A 20,208-nucleotide genomic window follows, 5' to 3' on the forward strand; every position below is an offset into this window, starting at 1 on the left:
TCCATTCTCAGAATTCTTCCTACGCGGATCTGTCCTGCTCTGTAAAATTGCCCTTTATAGGTGGCTCGACAACAATCCTCTTAACCGGAACAGGCGGAGGAACAGCTTGCTTTGTTCTTTCCCGGGGGAGAACCAAGGCAGCAACAACGGAGCGGCGCGCGCGCGCGCGTGGGAACGGCGAGGACGCGCCTGTGCGCACACGTGCGAGCCGAGGCACCTTTTCGGCTTGCGCGGCGCGCATCCAGGGAGCCTGAAGGCGGCCCCGGCAGAAGCCCCCCCTGCAGCCGCCCTGTGCTGCAAATGAAGGGGCAGCAGGACCCAGGTGAGGGGCGGTGCCAGGCGGCGGGAAAGGCGGGTCCTGCCCACGCTGCGTCGTCGGGCAGGGGGACGGGCTCGGCTTGACAGGAGGGAGGGGAGACGAGCCGGCCGCCGCTTCCCCCCCTGCGACAGCGGCGCGAGCGGGGTGAGTGCAGGGGAAAGGGCCGCCCGGGGATTGTTCGCAGCATCCTTGCAGCCTCCTCACGAGGAAGTTCGAGGCGGGCGCGTGTCTCCCTGCAGGGGAGAGGAATGGGGGGCTGGGTGCCGTAGGGACGAGTCCTCTCTCCCCCCTTTCCCCGATCTCTCTCTTTTATTTGGAAGTAAATTGAATTGCAAGCCCTGGCGAAAGTTTCCACCGTGCCCACGCCCTGCACGCTGCCGCGAGTTCTCCCCGGTGTCGTTTAATCTTCGCCTCCCAACATTTTCCCTTTCATTCAGGGGTGTCTCCTCGCCTTCTTCTTTGTGGACTTTAAGTGTCTCCTATTAATCGCCTTGCAAATAACGCCACCGAATTTCCGGTCCCTAAACTGTTATCCCTTCTGTTTCTATCATCTCCTTTGCTTTCAGCAAAATCAGCTGTTTTCCCTTCCCGGTGCCCTAGATATTACGAAATAGTACCCCCACCGAGACCTCTTCGCTGTGTCGCTTGCCCCATCCAACCAAGCTCTTCTTGCATCCCAGCCTGCTTCTTCATTGTCTTTGGTCTTTCTCTTCTTCTAACATTGATGGCACTCATGATCACAGGCTGTAACCACCAGTTTGAGAACAACAAAAGCCATTTAATTACCCTTTAGTTGGGGATCTTGCTATTCCTCTGGCCTTCCTTTCCTTTTGAAAGAAACTCTGATGCCTTGGTGTGTTCTCTAAATAGTTATCTTACATTGCCTTTGAAGAATGCCCCTTCTTTCAAGAATGCCCCCCAAAACTAAATGATGGCCATTTGTATATTAATTGCATACAACTAATTGTTGCATACTAACATGTGTGTGTGTGAATACTGTTACCCCCTCTGGGCTGAAATGACACTTTAGTGATACTCTGCTTGCCATATGCTGCATGCACCAGATATCGTATTCTGGGACATATTTTATATCTGTGTGCCTTTATAAATAGTTCAGTCCATATTTAAATACTGAAAGGGAAGTGACTTCATCAGCTATTTCTAATAATATTTGGGTCATTTGGAAGCTTTTTGTCTAGACTGATGTAGCTGTAGTCCTGAACATATTTAGTTCAAGCAAGTTACTGTAACTTTTCGCTCATTTTATTTATAGCACGTATGTGTCACAGTTTAATCCAGGGAGTACTTTGTTCCATGTCAATATATTTTGAATCAGGGCGGTACTTTTGCTGCAAGAATGGATTTTTAGAAACTGTTCTTTCAATTTGCATTTTAAACATATTGGATTTGTATCAAGGCTGGTGTGATGTTGTAGTTTGTCATTAATGGAATTAAGGATCTCACAGCCGTCAGGTTTTCCTTACATTTAAGATCCCTTTGCTAGAAAGCTAATAATTGGGATATAAATATTTTAAATCAATGAATACTTTATAAATGAATTAAATGACGTTTCCCCCACAAAAAGTTAAAATCAATCATATGGAACAGATGGTAGCACTTAATATCAGTGAAAATTACTCATCATTCTATAAATAAGTAATATTGTCCTTTGAATTAGTAGCAGCAGATATCACTGAAGGGAAGGGCGGTGGTTAGGCAGAACAGCATCTGGTTTGCGTTTAGGAAGTCTCAAGTTCAGACTTCAGCATCTCCAGGTAAAAGGTGAAATACATGATATGAAAGACCTGTATTTGAAACCCCAAGGAACTGCTGCCAGCCAGAGTAGACAATACTGATCTTGTATTGTCGAAGGCTTTCACGGCCGGATTCAACTGGTTGTTGTGGGTTTTCCAGGCTGTGTGGCCGTGGTCTGGTAGATCTTGTTCCCAACGTTTTGCCTGCATCTGTGGCTTTCATCTTCAGAGGTGCATCACAGAGAAAAGTTTGTTTCACACTGTGTCAAGTGAGAAGGGAAATGGACTCTGGGACATGGACAATATACCCCACTAAACTTTCCCTTCTCGCTAGACACAGTGTGAAACAGACTTCCCTCTGTGATACACCTCTGAAGATGCCAGCCACAGATGCAGGCAAAATGTTAGGAACAAGATCCACCAGACCACGGCCACGCAGCCCAGAAAACCCACCACAACCAATACTGATCTTGCTCAATAGTATGATTCAGTATTGAGCGACTTCATGATTGCTCTTTTGAAGACTTTAGATAGGGCATCTGAAGTGAAGTTTATTCTATGAGCAAAATATGTAAACGCTGTTATATTTTTAGTCCTGCCATATGTTGGTGTTTCCTTTGCCTTGTGAATTCTTTACAGACAATATAAGGGACTTTATAGCTACTTTTTAAAAGGAAGAATAAAAAGTCTTGCTGTGTCTGATGATTCCATATACTCTATATGGGAGGATTTTCAATTGCACTTGCACCATACTTGTTCAGGAAAACCTGGATGTAATTGAAGAAACATACTGGGGGGTTTCTTCCTGCACTCTGTCATCCTTGCCAGTCTGGCATTCTTTTCTGCACTTCACTCTCTACATCTGTCTAGTGTGGGGCACATTTTTTTTTCTTCTGATAGGCCCAAAAAACTGTGCAAATGATCTTCCACTAAAACTAGGGTTAGCAAGGAGTCTGCAGCCTGTGTCTCCAGAGCCAAATGTGGCTCAATATGGAACCACATAAGATGCTTTATTATTATTATTTTATCATTTATTAGATTTAATAGACCGCCCTACCCCCAAAGAGTTCAGAAGAATAATAATTTGGATTTATATCCCACCTTTCTCTCTAGTAAGGAGACTCAAGGTGGCTTACAAGCTCCTTTCCCTTCTGTTGGGATTTGCAAGTGTCTGTCACAATTCAGACATGAAGGGGTTAACTATGTGCATGCTAATTAGTTACTGGGGTTAGAGTTTTATGGCCAGATCATTGATTAAGCAATTGGTCAGCTAACCCTGGCATTGAGGGTGCGAGACAAGTCACGTAGACAGACGTTATAAAATAAAGTATGATTCTTTGTCTCACTCCAGACCTCTAGACTACTAGACAGGCATATACAGATGAGATCACCACAAGAGGTGGATCTCTGCCTTGCTAGATAGGTGCCATGTGAGAGCATATGGTATCAAGCAATGTAACCAAGTTTGTACCAGGATAGAAAGTTATTCTTTATTTTTCTTCCATGTAAACCCTCCCTATTAGTAAGTAAACTCTTTTATGAAAACAGCAACTGCCTCATGGTCTCTTATTCCACTGTCTGCTAAATATTAAGTTTATAATCCAACACCTCCCTCTCTCCACAACACACACCTTGTGAGGTTGGTGGATCTGAGAGAGTTCCAAAGAACTGTGACTAGCCCAAGGTCACCCAGCAGGAATGTAGGAGTGTGGAAACACATCTGGTTGGAGGAGTAGGGAATCACCCTGGTTCTCCAAATTTAGAATATGAAATATTTACATTAAGGCCTATTGGAGGGTTAAGTGGTGTAAGCTGAACATGTATGAGTTGCCTATGGTTGGCAGGGAATGTATGGTTGACACGAGATATGAACCGACAGACATAGCTCTGTGCAATTCCAAGTAAGCTGGTCCAGTCTAAGATGGTTGAAATCAATATGTTTACATTGAAGTAACTGTGCATAGGATTGTGCTGCTACACGCTTTGCTAACTTTACATCTTAACCTATACCATTCACCTTCACCTTTGCATATTGCAAGCAGGCAGTAGCAATGGCAGTAGCAATGGGGATGTAGCAGGCAGGCAGGCAGGCAGTAGCAACGGGGATGTAGCAGTGCGGCCTCCTCCCAGAATGCATTGTTTAATAATCACTGTTTTTACTGACCAAGTATTGCCAGTGTTGTATAAGGACATATAGTGATGTGGTTATCTATGTTATTGACATGATGGGCTGTATGAGAGTAACTCAAGGCCTCCATTTTCAGAATTGTTGTTGTGGACTATCAGTTTTATGATTAAGATTCTATCTTAGCAAAGTCAAATAAAATTTTCTCTTAATGTACTCTTCACCAATGGTTCCTACCCTGGGGCCTGGAGACCCTCTGGGGACGGTCACAGGATTATTGCAAAGTGTCTGTGAATTCATATGTTCACCAAGTATTGTCACTTTGATTTCTTTGTCACTAAGAATTTTCTCAATGGAGCTAATACAGCTAATATTGTGTGGGAGCGTGTGAAACTTTTTAATATTAAAAAGGGGTTCTCATACTTGAAATGGATGGGAACCACTGCTGTACTATCCATACATAACTAGAAGCTATTTCTCTCAATAGCTGTCAGTGATATTAAACATTATTAAAAATATGATTGCTAACTGAAATTATTAAAAACTTTTACAAATTAAATATATTTCTGAGGGAAATCCAGATAGTCTTTTGTATGCACTGTGTGCATGTGTGAAACAATTTGCACAAAGCTGGATACACTGAAGAAGAATGGTTATTTTTTAGATTTGGAACTTTTTGCATACTGATAACGATCACATTTCTTACAAAAATACTACTGTAAGTTTGTTATTGCCCTCTTTTAAATACCACTTACAGCCCCATCCAATGGCTCGAGCGCCCAGACACAGCACCACCCACACTGCTCCGCTGTTCCAAAGGGGGCTTTCCATGAGCCTGGCAAGGTGAAGAACACCTGCGGACGGAAAGCCCCTATTGGTGGCATAATTCCAAAGCCTGTTCACTAGCATAACAGGGTGATGGCCATGTGGAAACTGACTAACATTTGCTGCTCCCCCACTACGCTGATGGGGCCGAGGGTGCAGGAACGCTGGTGTGGCATTCAGTGCTGCGTTCCACCACTGTGGAGGGCTGCAGCGGCTGCCCACTGGTGAATCCATTCCTCTGCTGGGGCAAGTGCCCTGGGGAGGGCAAATCCACTGGTGCAGCCCCGTGCCACTACCAGTGGCAGATTTTGCCCACACTCCTGGATGGGGCTGTTAGTCATTTTAGCAAGAGGGGGATTTTTTGAATCATAAAGGAGAGAGTGATCTTGAAAAACCCAGCAGAGGATCTGCCAGCCTTAGATTGGTATATCTGAATGGGTCATGTGGGCAAGTTCCTCCCATTTTTACGGTGCCTTGTTTGGATCAGGACATTGCATATAGGGAAAAGGGACTTCAGTCTTCCCTACCTACTTTATTTTCCAAAGCTGAAATAACCCCGGGTTGTACTGTTTGCCCTACTGAGTCTGTATGTGCCTGCACTTGCAAGGACGGTGTACACGAATTACCCCAATGGGGCAAATAGTTCCCCAGACCATTTCAAGTCAGGAAAACTACACAGAATTAAAACCCTGACTTCCTATATGACTCAATTCCCATCCAAATTGGACACTGTGTTCACAGGAACGGAAAGAACCTTCGGGAATTTATGCGCTTGTGGGCTGCCTCACACAGTGCACTTACATTCCTTCTGGGTTAGAGTCTTAATTACACATTCAGTTTGGCTTCTCCCAAACTCACCATGCCTCAGGTCAGAGAAGCCCTATGATCTTTGAAACCTGGTAAAGTATGACTTTTCTTCCCCCTTCAGTTTCCCTGTGAAGGGAATCAGGGTGTGTTTCTCTTTCTCCAGCTTTTGTTGCTCCTCCTTGCCTTTCCCCATCCACCCAGCAGCTCTTTTGACCCTGCTGTTCTGTGCTGTGTGGTTTCCGGGGTTTTAAATGTTTTTTTTCCTACAGGATATAAGAATCTTGAACTTTATGAACTAAATTATAACATTAGAAATATAGCAGGTCTTAAAAAGGGATAGTAGTCCAGCAAATAACTAAGTACATATATGTTTAATTGAAATAAACGGGACTGAAATACCACATTGTACAATTATCAATTGCCATTGTACAATTATCAATTCTAGAGAGAGGATTTGCACTAATTAGATTAATTGCTTCATTGGTAAACAGAGTGTATACTATTTTAAAAAATATATATGTGAAGGCATGAAAATGTGTGCCCCCTATTTTACGCAGTGCGGGAAAGATTTCAGCAAAACCCCAAAGGATGTCACTTGGAAAGTTCAGATTGTCTTAGTTCTGCCTATGTGACAGCCATTTTTACTGCTCATGTCCTGCTGTTGCCCCACCACTGTGGGAGGGGGGAGCAACATTTTGCTTCTTAAATCAGCAATTGAATATCTGAATTCTCAGCTTTCATTTAAAAAAAATGTATCTAGCCCCTTTCTTTGTAGATATATATCTCTGAGACAAAAGGGCAGAAACTTACTTTAAAAAATGAAAGCTGGAATGATAGAACCTGATGGTTATAATGTTATGTAACTGCCATTAAAAAAAGAGCTCTCCAGGGTGAGGAAGGAAATAGCCCTTCTCTTGTGGAGAAACTCTGTAAGATAGGTTAGGCTGAGACACATGATTACCCCTTGAACATTGTGACTGAGCTGGGAAACCAAGGCCTCTTCTGCATGTGCAGAATAATGCACTTTCAATTCACTTCCACAATTGTTTGCAAGTGGATCTTGCTATTCTACACTGAAAGTGGATTGAAAGCTCATTATTCTACATGTGCGGAAGGGACCCAAGTCTTGTGAGCCCAATGGGTAATTCAGCCCTGTTTGAGATAAACCAGGATTTGAATGATTATCTGCAAGGAGAATCTTAGGCCTGTTCAGCACGGGCCAAGAACAGTGCCCCAGGCACAGTAAAAACACCGTTCCTGGGGCACTGTTTGCACAGCTGCCACCTCCAAAACGAGGCAGCACTGTGCTTCCCCCCAACTGGCGGGGAAATGCTGTTTTTGAAACTCGCTCAATGAGCGAGTTTTTTTTCCAAAAATAGCATTGTGCAAACAGTGCTGAGTGAACAGCACCAGGTTGAGGACGGCGCTTTTAGGCGTGTCTTTTTTTAAACACTTACTATCTCTCCCTGCACAGCTCTGCAGGGATGAGGAGTCATGCCCATGCTGCCCTCCGACCCCTGAGGCATTGCCGTGGCCACGGGGGGGGGGGGGTCCCCTTGTCCCTGCAGAGCTCTGCTGGAGAGAAGGTAGGTTTTTTAAAAAATAGGATGCATCTCCGTGGGCTGCGACAGCTCCGGGGCTGCCTGCATGGAAGCATGTGAATGGTTCTGGGGCTCCAATGCCGGTGTGCAGCCGCTTCCCTGGCCCATGCGGAAAGGGCCACCTTTACAAACAAACCACACATAAAACCAGCCAATTCTTCACATTGTGTCCGAAGGCAGTATAGTATAGTCTGACCTTGTCGGATATCTGAAGCTAAGCAGGTTTTAGTACGTAAAAGGGAGACTTCCAAAGAAACTCTACAGAGGAAGGCAATGACAGACCACCTCTGCTTCTTCCTTGCCCCTTGCTGGGGTAAGCTGTGACTTGATGGCACTTTAGTCACACAGTTCTAAGGTCTTTTGGGTACAGCTGTGTTTTGTATTTAAAAAGAGGGAACCTCGTCTAATGCTTTTGGAAGTGGCTGTCTTGCGCTCGCTTTGTGTATCACATGGTTAATGTTATATTTCTGCAGAGACAGAATAAGTTGATACTGCTTCAGATAGGCAGCTATATATTGTTCTGGCTACAATGGTGCTTTTCAGACTGTCATTCAGCTATCTGTTTATTCACTAGAACATATGCCCTAAGGATTCTTTTCTTAAAGTGGCAGGCAATACCTGGAAGTCAAATTATACTCAACAGATTATATTCAAATTATATTCAGCAGACTTTATGAGTGCTCCTTTATCTAATGATCATGCCATACAATAGACCAACTGCAAACTCAGTGCATGAAAATCTATTTGCTGGGGGGCAGGGAAGGGAAAATGGAACTGGAGGTTTGACAGCCTGGTCCCACAGAATATCACAGTTTATAGTTAACCATATCAACAAGCTCTCATAAATGGTATTATAACAATGGGATATACCACCTTTTGTATACAATTTGCAACCCCTTATTTGGAAATAGTTTGTGTTATGTGTTTCTGCATATTCATTTTGTAGCCATCTTTGAAGTCTGCACAGAATCAAAATGGCATGCTTTCCACACATCAACCAGAGACAAAGCAAATACAAGGATCATGATTCCCCCTTCCTACAGAACTCTCTTCCAGTTGCCAGTAGCCCTGAGGTTGCTGAAGTGAGGGAAAGGACAGTATGGTCAGAAGACTGAAATATCCATTACACCCAGCCAAGAAAAAGTGGCTATGTGGGAAGATCAACTGCGTTAAATTAGATGTAAATTTTGCCTAATACATCCCTTTCCCTTTTTCTTGTACTCCTTTGTTCCCTTGAGAGCTGCCCTTTTTAAGCCTGTAGGCTGAGCTTTTCTGTATTTGTGAATGTGAGGCTCTCTGTGGCAGACACTTGTCCGAAAGGCAACTTCGAAATATAGGAATATTCTTTGTTCCCGAATATTGAAAAAAGCTGCATTTCTTACATGCTAACAATGACAGTTTAAATTTTTAACAGTCTGAATATGCTTAGACCAGGATAAATCTGACCTGAAGAGGATCCTCAAATATGTTAATTCACTAACCACTTACATCAAGTGTGTGCCAATTGTCCACCTTTTGATTGGTGACTTTTTAAATTTGACAGTAATCATAATTTTAGATTTGTCATGATCTCTAGAAGTTTGTTACTGTGGTAGGTTATAAAAGCGTTTATAGCTATCTTTAGGCCAATCCGAAACCCAGAAAGCAGTACTATATAATAAGACAGGAACAGAACAACCTTCCAGACTAGGCACCTGATTGGTTAGTAGTTATACGGATCTGTTTTATCACCTTTTTTATAAATTGGTGTAATAAACAAGTTTTTCCCCCCATGAATTTGGTATGATTCCTTCTTGGTTGACCACTGTAAATAGAGATGCCAGCACTGAAGCCCACGACAAGGGGTCCATTTTCAAAATTTTGGAAGGGAGCTACCAAGGCCTGAGAATTTCTGTGTCTTCAACTCCTTAATCAGTTTGACTACTTTGTGAGGAGTTGGTTTTCCAGCTGGCTCCTTTGAGGTCTTCAACCTCTTTGGTAGATAAGAAAAGAGTGTTAATTATTAAGAAGCTTTTTCACCAAAACTGGAACCTGTTAATCCAAGATGCCAGACTAAAGTGTTCCCTGCTCCATCTGGGAATCAAGTACTCAGCCAAATTTGAATTCTCATTCCATATTTTATTTGCTGATGATACCTAAATTAAGACGGTCATATGTGCTTGGTTTCTAGTCTAGTGGGTAAAGGCAGATTCCTACGGAAGTGTAATGAAGTGAGCGCTGTGGAATTATAACTTGCTGAGGTCCCTGGTCTTCAACCCAAAATCTTCAAGAATTTTGTGATTCAGAGTTAGCAGCCCTACTGGTTCTTTTATATTCCAGTTGAACTAGGTAGCTATGATTCTCTAATTTTTAAGATAGGAATCTTCATTCTCATTTATTGTCTTGGAACTGGCGTGGTATTTTGTTGAGATGCTGTTATGTTTCTTTCTATACGTTCTCTTGCTTATCTGTTTATAAATTGTTCTCTTGTTTAACTGGGTTTTTTGTTTAGCTTCTAAGAAGTTCAGATTTCTTGCTGTGTTTCCATGGAAGCTTATTGCATTAATAAATCTAGAATAGACTAGATAACAGGTAAGTAGCTAGAAAGGAAAGATTTAATATTAGATATTTGTAGGCAACTCGGGAATACTTATTTGCTTGGTTATAAAGGAAGAAGTGGAGTGAGAGAAGCCATCAATGTAAGTCTGTGAAGTGAAATCCGCTTTTGGCTTATTTGCATGTACATTGAAACAATAGCACGCCCTGTGTTCTTGAGAGGAGCTAGCCAAGTGAAACGTAATTCAGATCCTGAAAATTGTTTAGTAATTATGTGACAAGAAACTAATGCAACAGTTGATGCTAATATTGGCTTCAGATATCACTTATTTAAGATAAAGAAATGAAGTGTGATGTTGTCATGGTGACCTGCTTATGAAAGAGCGCAAGAAGAACCAAGCTGCTGAATAATTGATATTCTCCTTAGATTAAAAAGGATTTACATTCTGTTTTCCTTGTTCATCTTTCATGTTTTAGAACCATCAGGCAGCATGCAAGCAAATTTTGTGACTAGTTTACAAAAGCCATTTTGATGGATCTGTAAGTGATGTCTTTGTCAGTGCTAATACAAATTACACGTATACAATGACCCCTGTTCATCTGTGTGTGTGTGTGTGTGCAGTGACTGGAGGCTCCCTTCTTGGGAGGGAAGATAGGAACAGTCTCTCTCTATCCTCCTGCTCCTTGTCCTGAACAACTAAACAGGGTTTGCACATGCTCTAGTGAATCAGGTTAGGGAACTGAGCACATACAACAGCTGTTTCCCGCATGTCTAGCTATAGACCCTTCTTCTGTAGAATGATCATATTAACGCCCATAGCTATACAAACACTTAATGGAATGCACCCACTACTGCCACGACATATCAGTAATTTGTACACATGTATGCACACCTAACCAGTTCTACAGATTGAAACAGAACTGGTAAGGCATATATTTGTGGTTCGTTGCATAACTACGAAAAGCTTTAAGTGTTGAGTCTGGTTTTAAGCTATCGATCTTCAATCACAGCACAGGTGATCCTACCCCCAAATCCACTTCAGTAAATGTTCTGTATTACAAGTGCTCCCTTGTCTTTTCCTGAACGGCCTGTTCTGCAGTGAAAGCAATGATATCAAAGCTTTCCTTAGGGAAATGGAGATAGCCAAATGGAATGGCAACAGGGAGCTCTTTTAATAAAAGGAAGTTTGGCTGAGACTTCAGCTAAAATGCAAAAAAGATTATTTAGGATAACCCTGGTTAATGCAGTCATATCAGTTCACAAACAGAAAATTAACATTCAGTGTGAGTCATCTTTATACCATTTGATAAACAATCTTTAATCACTTTCAGATATCATGTTTAATATCCTGTAACAGAACAGTAGCAGAACAGTCCATTGGTTTCCATTTTTGGGGGGAGGATAGCTGTTCAGGTGCCCTTCTGTCATATGGAAATTAACATTTTGGCAGAATTTTTTATTGGAGGATACCAGAAAATGACAACACTGTTGAGCAGGTTCATCAGTTTTTCTATCATAGCTTAACAGATGAGAAGTGGACAGGGTCATAAGCATTCATAGATATTTATGTCATATAGAGAAAACCCATCAAGACTTTTTAAAACTGGGGGTTTAAAAGATTAGATCTGGGTCAGGCTTCCCTAACTTTTTCAAACAGTTGTGACAGAGTTTGTCCCATGTACCCAGGAAGAAAATTCTTCGAAGCTCACCACAGAAACTCAGTCCTGGTAGGGGAACCACATCATTGGTGGAGGAAGGGAGCATGGCTTCCTTGTGCACTTTCCCACCTTTTCAAGGCTTGCCACCATCAGGGAGAAGCACACCATGGATGAAAGGAGAGAGTATGGCTTCCTACATTAAGGGCTGCTGGGAAGTGTAATAATTTCCCCTCCAAGTAGAGCTGGAATATGGGCCCTCCTGGATGGCTGAGGACCACACCTCCCATCTTTTTCTGGTTTGACATCAGGAACACGTTGCTCAATTGTATAGTAAGATGTCTAAATAGTCCTCTAAGATGTCTAAATAGTCCTCTAAATAGTCCTCTAAGATGTCCTTTGTTGCTTTGTTTTTAATAATGTATAGGGAATGCTCAGGGTGACATCTGTAGATAATTGTACAGTGCTGGCGTGCAATAAACTACCCAACCCTTCTTGACTGTCCAATCAGTCAAAGAAGCTCCTTTGGTGGGTACACTGGAGAGGACCTTTCCAGTGACAGCTGCATAATTATGTAGCAGCCTCTCCAGGGAGGTGTGCCTGGCCCTCTCACTTTTGAACTTTAGGCAGCAGCTAAAATGGTTTTGTATAGGACTGCATTTTGTTAAGTTTCTTAACAGTCCTGAATTGTGCAATTTTAAATTGTGTTTTTAATGTATTTTATTTTATGTGTTTTACCTATGCTTTAAGCCACTTTGAGTTCCTTAAGGGGAAAAAAGCAGCTAATAATTTTATTTATATAATATAAATAAATAACCATTAAATTAGTAGTGATAATGGGGATGTGATCTTTAAATTGCTCCAGTCAACTGTTTTTACTGCAGACTGGCTTTATGGCTTGGATGAAAGGACAAGATTCTTGGCAGAATAGCCAAGTCAGTGGTTACAAAGCTTGTGAGACCACACCCCAATTGATTGTTTGGTTGTGTGACTGGGGAGGCTGTAGAATTCTGTCTGGAGAACTGTTAGGATATTTTACTAATAATAAACACTTGGTGGGTGAGAGTGGTTGTAAATGGGGCATGAATAGTTTCTTCTTGAGTTAATCATCAGGACAGAATAGCTCCCTATCAGACATGTCAAAGACACGTGTCTTAAACTTAGGCCCCTTCCGCACATGCAGAACAATGCACTTTCAATCCACTTTCACAATTGTTTGCAAGTGGATTTTGCTATTCCTCACAGTAAAATCCAGCTGCAAAGTGCATTGAAAGTGCATTATTCTGCATGTGCAGAAGGGGCCAAAGTGTGGCATGATGCGTCCTAATGTTAATTTCTTCAGCTGTTTTCCTCTGATGACTTCCATAGATATATCTTCTTTGGAGAGAATGCCAGTAGCATGCTTGATAGTAAATATATAGATGGCTTTTATTTCTTCCATCCTTTCCCCCAATATAAATATTAAAACAAATTGATTCGTTAGTATCAAAGAAAAAGATGTTTATGCATAGAATGGAATACTTTAAATGCTGTGTAAGATTTAGGGGAAAATGTGTTTAAAAGCGTCAGTTCAGTATGAATAGTTGCTGTTGAAACAATGTGGGAAATAATTGTCAAACTCTCAAGAGAACACTAAACATAGCCAGTTTTCATGGGAAAGACTAGTGCTTTTAAAAAAAACCCCTAGCGTGTCTTGTAGCATTTTCTGTTGTTTTAGAACATACCTTTCTAAAAAAGGGGGGGCTTGAAAACTACAAAATGTTCCCAGAAGTTGTAATACATTCCAGAAGATCAAATAAAAGCCATATATAGTCCGTGCAACTGCAAAAAGTGTATTGTGATCTTAGTAGTCCTTGGACTGCCTTTGTATCTGTGGAGGAAGTTGGTCTATAACTGGTATTAATGGCCAAATGTATTATTTTGGTGATTAGCATTACAGCATCTTTTTCTCCCTCAGTCACTCAGATGTCAAAGCACTTGTGTCTGGAATGCCTTCTAATCTCTCAGTTTGAGCCATATCCTTATTATGATATGGTTTGTCTGTTAGAATGATGCACCATAACAAGATTTTCCAATCTAATTTGGAAAGGTTTTGAAAGTAATCTTATGGTGTGGTCTATGAATACTGATGCACAGAGGGTGTCAAGTTATCCTGCTGAGACTTGCTGTTTTATTAATTTCACATTTTTTTTTACTTTAGATTGCTGTTTGCCATGATATTGATGGCTGAGAGATGGGGGTAGAAATCTCTTAATTGAATTACTTTTTGAAGTATTTATTCAGGAATAGGAACTTAGTTGCTGGTGTGTTGGCAGATTCAGGACCGTAGGACTTAACGGTGGATCCCACTTTCTCCTGCCTAGCCTCTACAGCCACAAATATTGGACTTGGATCCCAACATCGATTTTTCTTTTGCCCTTTCCCCACCATGCTTTGGATAGAGTTTTGGCTTTGAAAAAAAAGTTTTAAGGTCCCTGGCATGTTTATCCATCTAAACATTAACTTGGTGCATTTGTGGTTTATTTTTTTAAAATAACTTCAAACAGTGTTCTGAAGGGAAGGCAAGGGGATTCATGCATTGAAGTTTTCTTCCCAAAACCAAAAGGGGCAGCTGCTTAGGGCCAGTTGCTGTGTAAGAGGAACAGACCTTGTTCCCAGTCATAAAGATTGGCCCATGTTTCAGTATATATCCCTGGTTGAGAAGTTCATACTGACATTTCTCAGAAGTGTCAGTTTCTCTCCCAACTTCTGTCAGATACATAGAACCATATGTGTTTTGGAGAAGTCTATGGTGGAATGCTCTGATTGAAAGAAATATGACTAATTGCTTCAGATAATTTTATATTTTATTTTATTTATCATTGCCTCTTGTACTCTTACTGGGTCTTTTTTTCAAACTCTAAGGCCGTTTCCGCACGAAGGCGGAAGCGGCCAGGTCGGCGTTTACGACGCCGACCCGACGACGCTGGGACCGTCCGCATGGACGGTCCTGAAAACAGCTGGGCAGCCGGCGCCGCAGAGCGCCGGCGCCCGGCTAACCCGGCATGTCCCCGGGCCTCCGGCGCATCGCCGAGGCCTGGGGACATGCCCCCTGGCCCTGCGCGCCTGCTCCAGCGGTGCAGGGCAGGGGGCGTGTCCCCAGGCCTCGGCGACGCGCCGGAGGCCCGGAGACAAGGTAAGTGCCGGGTGGGGGAGGCGTCGCGAAGCCGCTGCCGTTCGCTCGGCAGCGGCTTCGAGGCGGTGTTGCCCCAAAAAGAGCGCTTCCGAGCGCTCTGGGGAAACGCCGGCTTCACGACGGGCAGGCGGCGTGAGGGCGGCGTGGCTGTGATGCAGCTGCGCCCCCTGTGCGAATGGCAGCCTAGAGACGGCGTTTTTACCGTCTCCAGGCCGCCATTAATTGCCCGTGCGGAAACGGCCTCAGTGTCCTGGCTGAAATGCACGACACAAGCAGTGGTGGGATCCAACAATTTTAGTAACAGGTTCCCATGGTGGTGGGATTCAAACTGTGGCGTAGTGCCAATGGGGCTGGGCGGGGCATGATGGGGGCGTGGCCGGGCATTCCAGGGGCGGGGCATTCCTGGGCAGGGCTGTGGCAAGGACGCAGCTGCTGCGCCGGTCCTTGGGCGGAAAACAAATGCATGCAGGTGCAGGCTGCCACCGGTGCACCTCCTGCTAGACTGCTTCAAGTTCTGCGTGCTACTGCTGAGAGGAGGGGCGTAACTAAGGCAAAAATCATGTGGCAAAATCACCAATTAGTAACCCCCTCTCGGCACACACAAATAATTAGTAACCTACTCTTTGGAACCTGTGAGAACCTTCTGGATCCCACCTCTGGACACAAGTGTGAAAAATATTTGGAAGGATGCTGTTAAGAATGGAACGTTGCTTTTTATAATGGAAATGAGTTCAAAAAGAAGAACAGGGATAAATTGGAGCGACTGGTCTGAGGAGTACTTGATTTATAATGCCTGTGAGCTCACAGAATGTTGGATAGGATGTCTAGTGAATATACTCATAATAGCCTCTGTCTGATTGCAGCAGATGGTAATTTGAAGCAGGTTGTAATGAACGTAGTGTGACTTTTGAAAGGAGGTACGAGCTGTGTTAAGCAAAAGGCAGTGAAAAAATGTAGCAAGATATTTTCGAAAATAGCCATCTGGTGGATTATTTTGATATTAGTGAAAGATAGGGAGGATGCAAGGCAAGTTAAAAAGATGTATTCGAAGGGAAGGAGAAGGCGGCAGAAGACAGTAAATCCAATTGTCCATGAGCACACACTGCTCATCACTAACTCTCCCACACAAAAGCCCCTCTCTGAACAAAACTAAAGGCAGAGAAGCATATCCAAATGCCCCCAACCTTTAGAGAGGAATCCTATTCAGGTCAATCAGTGAACTTTACTTTCAGAAAAGTGTTCTTGACTTAGACCTTACTATTAAGACACTCAAATCAATATACATGGTAAGCTTCAGTGGGAAGTATGTGATCAGATGTTTTCACTCTTTTAATAAATAATTGCAGTCCAATTTGCTGCAACACAGTTTTTGCTAATTGAAAATGTCCCCTGTGCTGTCATTATCCCTTTAAAGGAGGAAAACAAACCGGCATCCTGTGTCCTGGTTCTGCTAGAAGGTCAATGACAGCATCTGCTAGGATTTCAAAATAAAATATAAGGCAGATAATTAGAAAAGTGTCTAGTGCATTCAGTACATTGTGGTCATGTGCACATTCTTCTGGCATTTACAAAGCAATTAAACTATGAGTACATATGGCTATAATTCATCCTGAACTGGTTTGCGTGTGAAATTCTTGGAGGCTGAATGTCAGTGACATTGAAAGTCTAAGTGTATCCAAAAGGAAGTGTTAAAAGTACCTGGACACCATGTGTAGAATAAACCCACAAGTACAATACAATAGAAGAATGTTGTGTTCTTATAAGTGTAGAAAAATGGGGCCTAACTACACATTATGGAAGTGGCTTGAGAGAATGGGAATATCATTCCAGTTACGGCTATAGGTAAAAAATATATTAGCTGCCCTATTTTTTAAAAAGGAAATTTGTGTTGAGAGGATCATGTGTGAAGCAGCAGTGGCAAATCATAATGACTGAAAAGGGTGAGTATTTCTATTACAATTTTTTTAATTAGTTTAATTTGTCAGCCACCCTTCCCTTACAGGCTCAGGGCGGCTTCCAACATAAAGTTATACTATTTCAACTCTCTAAAATAGTAGAGAGATCCAGCTACCTGGCCTGTCAAGAAAACATATTCAAATGGTATCAAAATCTCAATAAATTGCTTATTAAATTGCTTATTAAATCGCCACAACACAGAGAAAAAGTAGGGGAAGGATGGAGGCCACTAGATGAAACAGTTGCTGCCTCAACCATAGAACGGCTCCATCTTACAGGTCCCGGGAACTTCACTGAATTATTACTGAAGAGATGTGTGGTAGGGTGATGCAGGTCCGAAGCAATTCTAATTCAAACATAGCATCTGTCTGTTCTGTCTCCCACCAAAGCAGCAGTATACTTTTGAGCTTAAGGCCCCTTCCGCACACGCAAAATAATGCGTTTTCAAACCACTTTCACAACTGCTTGCAAGTGGATTTTGCTATTCCACACAGCTTCAGAGAGCACTGAAAGCAGTTTGAAAGTGCATTATTCTGCATGTGCGGAATGAGCCTAAGTCTGTTTGTTGACAGTGAAGTATGAAATTCGATTCCCTCCCCCATCTTCCTAATGCCAGTAAAAACATACATTGATTTGGAAAGCACCCAAGAAGGCAAATGTGATCTAACTGATTGGCATTCATGGCTCATTAATTAGCATACACTGTTACTGGCCAAGCTATGCCAAAGCTAAACAAATCTCATGCCCTCCCGCCTCTAAAAGGCATAATTATTAAAGGCAAGAAAACTTCTTCAGAACCCAGATATATATAAAACACAAGTGAACATTGCATGGCACAACAAGGTTGGTTTAGAAGTAGCAAGACCCATGCTGATTCCTAGTGGCGTAGCGCCCATGGGGTGGGGTGGAGATGTGATGCCCCGGGCGGAACCACGGAAGAGGCATGGCCGGGCTGTGGCAGGGGCGGGGGTGGACGGTGCTGCAGCAGGGATGCAGGGCACATGTGTGCCCGGGCCCAGTTTCCCCTTGCTCTGCCCCTGCTGATTCCTGTCTCAAGGGTAGAGAACCGTGGCAGAGAAGGTGTCAACATAATGAACCTATACTGCATGTAGCCTGAACACCATGTGAAATACCATGTCATAAAGTAGCAGTTGGTGAAGCTCTTGTGAGTGGCACAAACATGCCTCCCCAATCACTTGCCACCAATCCAGCAACTGTACTGGGAGGCCATTCCCCCACTCACCCCTGTGGAGAGCCACAAAAGTTCAATCACAACAGAGGCGTGTGAAGAAAATGGTCCTGTCCCAGTAGCAAAAATGGCTCTCCTGTGAGTAACATATGCCCTTTTATGAAAGAATGAAAAAAGAAAGACAAAAATGTCAGAGGCCTGCTGTTAACATAAGGATTGTGATGTAAAAAAAAAAAAAGGTTAGCATAGTCTCTGCTGAGAATACATTGCAATTGTTGGTCTAGTGTGCCTAACTTTGCCTGATTTTAGCCTGCATTCAAAGTTTAGCAAGATTTCATTTCAGAAAGACCTGAAGATGGTGCCATAGTAATGCAAGCAGTACCTTTGTTCAGTTTGAGGATCCATGACGTCCGTCCACTTCTATAACAGAAAGATGCTGTTACCTGCAACTTTACATTTGATTGTGTTTATAAGTGTACAGACTGTATATCAATGCAACCTCCCCTGCTGCACTCCTTAAAGAATTTAACTCTGCCTGAAAAAAGAATTTAAAGGCAACTAGTTTCTTTTAAAATAAATATTATTCAGTTTTATAAATATTGCTAGGTGAAGCAATGCTAGAATTTGTGATGGACTGAATGGGAATCATTATTCAAGCAAAAAGGAGGTTATATCACACTTTTTACCATGTTCCTAAACATTTGCATTGAAATAAGTTATTAATTTCTTCATATAGGAGGCCTGGCAGCTCCAAACTTGAAACGATATTATGAAGCATGCTGCCTGGTCTGGTTAAAGGATTGGTTCCAAATTAAGAATAAGAGATTGTTAGCAATCGAGGGGGCAAACCTGAGGTATGAAACACATGCATATCTTTGGTTTCATAAAGAAGAGTTGAATAAACAATTTTTTCAGCATCCGTTTAGGTTTGCTTTGTATAAAATCTGGGACAAATATAAAAATAAGTTGTATAGGAACGTGCCATGGTGGATATCTCCCCATGAAGCTTTGTTGAACAAAAATGTTTTGGAGAAAGGATGGCTAAAATTCTCTGACTTATTAAAGCTGGTCCTGACAGAAAAAGGTCTACGGGTAGAAATTAGAATGATAAAATAATTAGAGTCGGCTGGATGGAAAGTAAATTGGTGGTTATATCAACAATTGTATAGTATCATCAAGAAAGAATCGAACCCACTGTGGACTCAAGGTGTTGAAGATACACTTTGTTTAAATTTATTGAACAAAAATGATCATTTAATCAAACAGATGTATAATTTATGTTTAGAACTAGATACGGAGGATGAAGTTGTGAAAGAATATATGATAAATTGGGCCAGAGACATTGGTCACACGATCCCATTGGAAAAATGGGAAAAAGCATGGACTCAAATCAGGACTCAAAAATATTATCAATAATGATATCAGAGAAAATTTCTTCAAGATTTGGTATAGGTGGTACATTACACCAAAACAATTGGCTAAATTTGGAATGTTGGAAGTGCAAGATGGAAATAGGAAGTTTATATCACATGCTATGGCAATGTAAGAAGGTTAAGAAATTTTGGTGTGGTGTACACAAGGAAATTCAGAAAATTTTAAAGATAAATATAAAATGTTCCCCTGAATTATACTTATTAGGCATGTGTGATGATTGGCAAATAAGTGAAAACAGAACATTATTTCAATATTTATCAACGATGGCTAGGATTATGTTAGCCAGCACTGGCGTTCCTGCCTAGGGACATGGGATACCCCTTGTCCCCGGGTGCATCGATTGCAGTCACGTGGGGGGGGGGGCGCCAAAACATCCTCCTACACAGGGAGGGATTGAGCAAGCCCTAGAAAGCAGGCACTGAAGCAGCTGACTGCTCCCAGTGCCTGTCGTAGCCCCGCCCACTCTGTACGGTGGCCTGGAGCGTCCAGGGGGCGGGGGAGAAGTCCCACTGGGCTCCCAGGAGCAGGACTGGGGAGCTCCGCCTCCCCTCCCTCTAACCCAGCATGCCTTATTCGCCTTAAATTAAGTGTGGCATTACTCAGAAGCCTTCTCCCCGGCAGCCGGGCGCTGGCAGGCACAGGAAAAGGCAAGCTGAGCAGGGAGCCCAGAAGCAGCAGCAGAACTGAAGATGATGCTGATGTTTGTTTGGTAAACCTTCAGATGGGGGGTGACTTGTGAGAGATTTACATGCTTAAAAGTTAATTCCCCTTGCACTGGCTTGGAGCTGTTTCTCAGGCTAGCAGCCTACCTCACAGGGTTGGTGTGAGGACA

At 42.6% G+C, this 20,208-nt stretch overlaps 1 protein-coding gene across 2 annotated transcripts in view; it reads left to right on the forward strand.

Moving 5' to 3' along the window:
- Positions 1-220: 220 nt before the first annotated feature.
- FRY (FRY microtubule binding protein) overlaps positions 221-20,208 on the forward strand; it is a 267,714-nt gene continuing 247,726 nt past the window's right edge. Inside the window, exon 1 of one of the 2 annotated variants that reach the window (XM_048492649.1) lies at positions 221-322. The gene's annotated coding sequence lies outside the window, so the exon portion shown is untranslated. Of the gene's footprint in view, positions 323-365; positions 464-20,208 lie in introns of those variants that run through there. The other variant, XM_048492650.1, reaches the window with a different exon arrangement.

The sequence above is a fragment of the Sphaerodactylus townsendi genome, linkage group LG04, assembly GCF_021028975.2.
Source record: "Sphaerodactylus townsendi isolate TG3544 linkage group LG04, MPM_Stown_v2.3, whole genome shotgun sequence".
In the NCBI taxonomy this organism is placed as follows: Eukaryota; Metazoa; Chordata; class Lepidosauria; order Squamata; family Sphaerodactylidae; genus Sphaerodactylus; species Sphaerodactylus townsendi.